The sequence below is a fragment of the Chrysoperla carnea genome (genome assembly GCF_905475395.1).
Source record: "Chrysoperla carnea chromosome X unlocalized genomic scaffold, inChrCarn1.1 SUPER_X_unloc_12, whole genome shotgun sequence".
Lineage (NCBI taxonomy): Eukaryota > Metazoa > Arthropoda > Insecta > Neuroptera > Chrysopidae > Chrysoperla > Chrysoperla carnea.
In genome coordinates, this window is record NW_025408067.1 from 8,508 (window position 1) to 16,707 (window position 8,200).

At 24.7% G+C, this 8,200-nt stretch overlaps 2 non-coding genes across 2 annotated transcripts; both read left to right on the plus strand.

Annotated features, from left to right (window-relative positions):
- Positions 1 to 1,226: 1,226 nt before the first annotated feature.
- On the plus strand, positions 1,227 to 1,345 carry LOC123303672. The gene has a single exon (XR_006535771.1). It is a non-coding gene; the product is annotated as a 5S ribosomal RNA (ribosomal RNA).
- Positions 1,346 to 7,727: 6,382 nt separating this feature from the next.
- On the plus strand, positions 7,728 to 7,846 carry LOC123303680. Its single transcript, XR_006535777.1, has one exon. It is a non-coding gene; the product is annotated as a 5S ribosomal RNA (ribosomal RNA).
- Positions 7,847 to 8,200: the final 354 nt, after the last annotated feature.

Below are 8,200 nucleotides of genomic sequence, written 5' to 3' on the forward strand. Positions count from 1 at the left end.
AATACTATTTAATTTTTATGTGTTTTCTACATGGTACTTTGACTTACATAGGGACTTATATTATTGTGAATAATGATATAATTGAAAACCTTTATTTTTTATTTGATAGAATTATTATATTTTATCATTTAAATATTTATAATAAATACATTATTTTTATAAAGTAAAAAATATGGCCGAAGAAAATTCTACAGCTGTTGCAGCAACTGCGGTTACTGCTGCTTCTACAACACCAACAAAAAAAGCAACAGCTTCTGGTGCTAAACGTACAAAACAACATTCAAAACCAACACATCCACGTACATCAGAAATGGTTGTTAACGCAATTAAAAATTTAAAAGAACGTGGTGGTTCATCATTACAAGCAATTAAAAAATATTTAGCTGCAAATTATAAAGTGGATTCTGATAAAATTTCACCATTTATTAAAAAATATTTAAAAGCTGCTGTAACTGAGGGAGCCTTGGTACAAACTAAAGGTAAAGGTGCATCTGGTTCATTCAAATTGGCTGCTTCCGCTTCATCTAATTCTTCAGCTAAATCAAAAGTCTCCAAAAAAGAAAGTGGAGCAAAAGGTTCAGCAAAGAGTGCTAAAAGTAAACGGGCACCAAAAGAAAAGAAAGCCACAACTACATCATTGGCAGCCAAAAAGCCTAAAGCAAAAAAAGCGACTCCATCATCATCAACTGCTGCTAAAAAAGTTACTGCAAAATCATCAGCGGCATCAAAAAAAGCACCAGTTAAAGCAAAACCAGCAAAAAGTACAAAATCCGCTGCCAAAAGTAGCCCTGCTCGTAAACCGAAAGCACCAAAAGCTAAGAAAGCTTCTGTTGCCAAATCATCTCCTACAAAAATTAAAAAAGCAGCACCAAAAAAGAAATGATCTGTTACTTTAATAATATATTGAAATATTTCATTATTTTTGCTAAAAAATGAAAATAACATAGGCCTTAATACAGGCCACAAATTAATATTTGATAAGAGTAAATTATTTTTTGTATAAATATTTTATAAAATAATAGTTTAGAAACATTTGCCACAGTCAGTACCACGGATGGGTGGCCACTTGAGAATACTGTGTGCGGTTGCATTTTTATTTAAAATATATGGTATAATAAATAAGTATATATTTAAATTGATTACTTCATTGAAAATTTTAATAATATACTTTAATATTAATGATATTTATGAAAAATATATATTTGTAAAAATTTTCATTTATTACTGGCAACAGCCATACCACGTTGAAAACACCGGTTCTCGTCCGATCACCGAAGTTAAGCAACATTGGGCACAGTCAGTACTTGGATGGGTGACCGCTTGGGAACACTGTGTGCGGTTGCCTTTTTATATTAAAAATATAAATTATTTTTCTTCTTTTCTTTTTTTTTACACACCATATATAAATATATGTTATTTAGAAATGTAAACCTTTTATATTATTCATCAACAAATAAATATTATTTTTTGTATAAAATTTTATTGCATTTATAACTCATATCATGGTTACTTTAAAGCGAGAAGTTTTTTTAATATTTCAAATGAATATAAAATAATATAAATTTTATGAAATTTATTTATTTTTAGAAATAGCAATCGCTTATAATTATAACAAAATTTTAATAATGTTTAATTTTATTTCAATAATTTATATATATATATATATATATATATATATATATATATATATATATATATATATATATATATATATTTTTTTTAATAAAAATAATATACTCTTATTTAATAATATATGTTGGTCCTATATATAGGACCGAAAATATTTCTTATTTGTTTTTTTTTTTTTAAATTGTCATTTAAAACGCTTATGCACGTTCTCCACGAATACGTCTTGCCAATTGTATATCCTTAGGCATAATTGTAACACGCTTTGCATGAATTGCGCATAAATTGGTATCTTCAAATAAACCTACTAAATAGGCTTCACTAGCTTCTTGTAATGCCATAACAGCTGAACTTTGAAAACGTAAATCGGTTTTAAAATCTTGTGCAATTTCACGTACTAAACGTTGGAATGGTAATTTACGAATTAACAATTCAGTACTTTTTTGATAACGACGAATTTCTCGTAAAGCTACTGTACCAGGACGATATCTGTGTGGTTTTTTTACTCCACCAGTTGCTGGTGCACTTTTACGTGCAGCTTTCGTTGCTAATTGTTTTCTTGGTGCTTTACCACCAGTTGATTTACGTGCAGTTTGCTTGGTTCTAGCCATTTTCAAATAATAATGTTTTTACAAAAAAACACACAATTTTAAAAATTATATTCGACAATTTGATACTACAAAGTCAAATGTTTAAATGCGAAATAAATGTGTTGTATTTATATTTATATGAAATTTCAAAATTTTTGTTGTCATATCCTATTGGATAGCTATCAGAGTATGGACTAATCAAATTGTATAGGCGTGGCTTAAAAAATCTTTAATGCTTTATATAAAAAGGCACAATTGTACCGGCGCTCACATACATTACAATACTTGTGAGGTTAACACACGTGTTATCCGTTCGTTAAAATATTGTAAATAATTTTTTATTAAAATGACTGGCAGAGGAAAAGGTGGAAAGGGTCTTGGAAAAGGGGGTGCAAAACGTCATAGAAAAGTTTTGCGTGATAATATCCAAGGTATTACAAAACCTGCAATTCGTCGTTTAGCACGACGAGGTGGAGTAAAACGTATCTCTGGTTTAATTTATGAAGAAACACGTGGTGTACTTAAAGTATTCCTTGAAAATGTTATTCGGGATGCTGTTACATATACTGAACACGCAAAACGTAAAACAGTTACAGCTATGGATGTTGTATATGCATTAAAACGACAAGGTCGTACTTTGTATGGTTTTGGAGGTTAAGAAAATATAATAATTTACTTAAAATATTTAGTAAATTTATTAAAGAATATTTAATACATCCGATAAATTTAAACAGGCTTTCCTTTTTGGGAAGCCACTAATTTTATTTATATAAGAGTAAATAAATTTGTTAATAAATATAACATATTATATAATTTGTTTACAACAAATTATTTTGTTTATAACATACATTACCAAATATTTTTATTTTTTTTTTTTATTGTAATATATCTGCAATAATAAATTATAATTTGTATATTATCTATTTTATTTTACAATAACTTATTGAATTTTTGAAAAAATTTTATTATAAATTAATATACTATTATATTTTTTATATATACAAGTTAAGAGTAACAAGTATCGATAGGAGATTATCGAATTTATAACTAATAAAACATTTCGCCTTAATCAAAGAAAATAAAGATTTTGCTATACCATTTTTTATACTTTCAATAAATAATTTATTATTAAATTTTTATTATTTCATTTATTTTTTAAAATTATTAAAAATATTTTTCTAATAATTATAAGCGTACATAAACAAGTAGTAAATGTAAAATGAAAATAATAAAGGTAATGTAATGCATTTGCATTACACTGATTTACGATATATATTCCGCGATATCCTTTATTATATTTAAAATTAATAATATTGATATACTAATAATAGATATATTCAAGCTATTAATATATAAAATTTTATATTAAATATGATATTAATAATTGTTTATTTAATTTTTTTGTATATATAAAAATAATTTACTCTTATTTAAAAAATTTGATGGCTCTCTTAAAAAGAGAGCCGTTTTTATATGTTGATGTATTTTTATGTTATCAATTAAATAATATTTTCGATTTATTTATTTTGAACTTGTATATTTTGTAACAGCTTTAGTACCTTCACTAACAGCGTGCTTTGCCAATTCACCAGGTAATAATAATCGAACTGCGGTTTGAATTTCCCGACTTGTGATTGTTGAACGTTTATTATAATGTGCTAAACGTGATGCTTCAGCAGCAATACGTTCAAAAATATCATTAACAAAACTGTTCATGATACTCATAGCTTTACTAGAGATACCAGTATCAGGATGCACTTGTTTTAATACTTTGTAAATGTAAATTGCATATGATTCCTTGCGCTTCCTCTTCTTTTTCTTATCACTCTTTGATATATTTTTTTGAGCTTTGCCAGCTTTTTTTGCTGCTTTTCCACTTGTTTTTGGTGGCATTGTTACAAACAATTAATATACACAGATAGTTACAGAACACCAGTCAGTATATGTATGAGCGTGTCGTGTATACAACTAGCGTATTATATACGCGAAGATGGATATAACAATAAAAATGAATACTACTCTCTGATTGGCTGAAAATAATACTATAAGGTGATTGGTTTATTTTTAAAGTTTTATATTTTATAAATATTATAAATTAAAATACCCAAATAACATTTTAAACATTTATGTTACAATCCCCGTAACGTACACATCTGTGTGATTATATTTACAAAAAAAAATATTAATTAAATAAATTTATTCGCTATGTCTGGACGAGGTAAAGGTGGTAAAGTAAAGGGAAAGGCAAAGTCAAGATCAAGCCGAGCAGGATTACAATTTCCTGTTGGAAGAATTCACAGATTATTACGAAAAGGAAATTATGCTGAACGAGTAGGTGCTGGTGCCCCAGTATATTTGGCTGCTGTTATGGAATATTTGGCTGCAGAAGTTCTCGAGTTAGCTGGTAATGCTGCCCGTGATAACAAAAAAACACGTATCATTCCACGTCATTTACAATTGGCAATTCGTAATGATGAAGAATTAAATAAATTATTATCTGGTGTAACAATTGCTCAAGGTGGTGTATTACCAAACATTCAAGCAGTGTTATTACCAAAGAAAACTGAAAAGAAAGCATAAATTAAAAACATTGCATTAATTTTTATAATAATAATACATCGATCATAGGCCTTTTAATAAAAGGCCACAAATTTATTTAAAATAAGAGTAAAAATTATTTTTATAAATAATATATTATAATATTTTTTTAAAGAATCAATTTAAATAATTATAAATTAATGATTCTTTTTTTTTTTTTTCTTTTTTATATGTTATTATGGAAATAATTCATCATATTATGATGACATTTAGGTAACATATTATAAGAATATTCATAAAATATTATCAAAATAATATTGTATTATGATGATATTTAGACAAAATATTATAAGAATATACACAAAATATTATCAAAATAATATCATTAGATAACAAAACTGTTCATGATACTCATACCTTTACTAGAGATAAAAGTATCAGGATGCACTTGTATTAATACATATTATCACAACATCACAAAATATTTTTTAAAAGGAAAAATTTTTTAAAAATTATTATAAAATTTGATTGAATTAAATTTCAATTTATTTTTTTAATAATTAAAAAAAAAAAAAAGCATATAAACTTTCTATTGAAAATGTTATTTTCAACTAGATGGCCAAGTGAACTTTGTTACACAAACAATATATGACGTATTCGTTATTTAAATAATCAGTATCCTTTGATATTATATCAATACGTTACTCTCTTCTTTTGATACATATTAATAAAATTTCAATTTATAAGATTTTATGTCAATTATATAAATAATATTATAAATTTTCTAAATACATAAGTTAAGTAACAAAAAATTTGAATAACAAGATAAATTTATATATTATGTTTTAATACTCGATACTATAATATATCGCATCCGTTACCAATTATTCGGTATCCTTTGATTTATACACAGAATGAACCAAAAATATGTATCAAATTTATTTTATTTATTTATATATTTAATATTATTATTATTATTTTATATTACAAAGTTTCTTAACGAAGCTTACAATGATTTCTCATATCGTACTTAACAAAATTATTTAGATCATATAAAATTTAAATTGTTAAAAAATTTTTATATTTATTATTATTATTTATTTTTATTAAAATTACATAACATAAAATTAATAATATTTTAATAATTATATAAATTAATTCTTATTTAAAATAATCTTATATTAATCTCAACAAATACTCTAATAATATATTTTGTCATAAATTTTTTTATATTTAAAATAAATATTATAATATATAAATACTTATATCAGTATAAAATTTCTTTATATAATTATGAAAAAATTAATTTAATAGTTAATTATTGATATTAATGCATAAATAAAAGTATTTTCTAATGAAATATATTTTGTCAATGTTCGATTAACACATTTCATAATAATACGTTTTCATTATTGACAAAAAAAGTTTTTCTAAAAATGAAATCTTATACTATAATATATATATTTATATATTAAATTTTTTAATTATTTATATACTAATAATTTATAATAAATCGATATTAAATAAAAAATAAAAATATATACTTTTTAAGTTTACCTTAAAAATATTATTGTTTTGTATGATTGAAATAATTAATATTAAACTATGTTTATTAATAATTGTTAATAAAAAAATTAAATATATTTTAATTTATAAAATAAATATTATTATTAAATTTATAATTTATTATTTTATATATTATAGAAATTGAAAAAATAAATCATGTTTACTACGACAGTAAATTAGAAATACTATTTAATTTTTATGTGTTTTCTACATGGTACTTTGACTTACATAGGGACTTATATTATTGTGAATAATGATATAATTGAAAACCTTTATTTTTTATTTGATAGAATTATTATATTTTATCATTTAAATATTTATAATAAATACATTATTTTTATAAAGTAAAAAATATGGCCGAAGAAAATTCTACAGCTGTTGCAGCAACTGCGGTTACTGCTGCTTCTACAACACCAACAAAAAAAGCAACAGCTTCTGGTGCTAAACGTACAAAACAACATTCAAAACCAACACATCCACGTACATCAGAAATGGTTGTTAACGCAATTAAAAATTTAAAAGAACGTGGTGGTTCATCATTACAAGCAATTAAAAAATATTTAGCTGCAAATTATAAAGTGGATTCTGATAAAATTTCACCATTTATTAAAAAATATTTAAAAGCTGCTGTAACTGAGGGAGCCTTGGTACAAACTAAAGGTAAAGGTGCATCTGGTTCATTCAAATTGGCTGCTTCCGCTTCATCTAATTCTTCAGCTAAATCAAAAGTATCCAAAAAAGAAAGTGGAGCAAAAGGTTCAGCAAAGAGTGCTAAAAGTAAACGGGCACCAAAAGAAAAGAAAGCCACAACTACATCATTGGCAGCCAAAAAGCCTAAAGCAAAAAAAGCGACTCCATCATCATCAACTGCTGCTAAAAAAGTTACTGCAAAATCATCAGCGGCATCAAAAAAAGCACCAGTTAAAGCAAAACCAGCAAAAAGTACAAAATCCGCTGCCAAAAGTAGCCCTGCTCGTAAACCGAAAGCACCAAAAGCTAAGAAAGCTTCTGTTGCCAAATCATCTCCTACAAAAATTAAAAAAGCAGCACCAAAAAAGAAATGATCTGTTACTTTAATAATATATTGAAATATTTCATTATTTTTGCTAAAAAATGAAAATAACATAGGCCTTAATACAGGCCACAAATTAATATTTGATAAGAGTAAATTATTTTTTGTATAAATATTTTATAAAATAATAGTTTAGAAACATTTGCCACAGTCAGTACCACGGATGGGTGGCCACTTGAGAATACTGTGTGCGGTTGCATTTTTATTTAAAATATATGGTATAATAAATAAGTATATATTTAAATTGATTACTTCATTGAAAATTTTAATAATATACTTTAATATTAATGATATTTATGAAAAATATATATTTGTAAAAATTTTCATTTATTACTGGCAACAGCCATACCACGTTGAAAACACCGGTTCTCGTCCGATCACCGAAGTTAAGCAACATTGGGCACAGTCAGTACTTGGATGGGTGACCGCTTGGGAACACTGTGTGCGGTTGCCTTTTTATATTAAAAATATAAATTATTTTTCTTCTTTTCTTTTTTTTACACACCATATATAAATATATGTTATTTAGAAATGTAAACCTTTTATATTATTCATCAACAAATAAATATTATTTTTTGTATAAAATTTTATTGCATTTATAACTCATATCATGGTTACTTTAAAGCGAGAAGTTTTTTTAATATTTCAAATGAATATAAAATAATATAAATTTTATGAAATTTATTTATTTTTAGAAATAGCAATCGCTTATAATTATAACAAAATTTTAATAATGTTTAATTTTATTTCAATAATATATATATATATATATATATATATATATATATATATATATATATATATATAT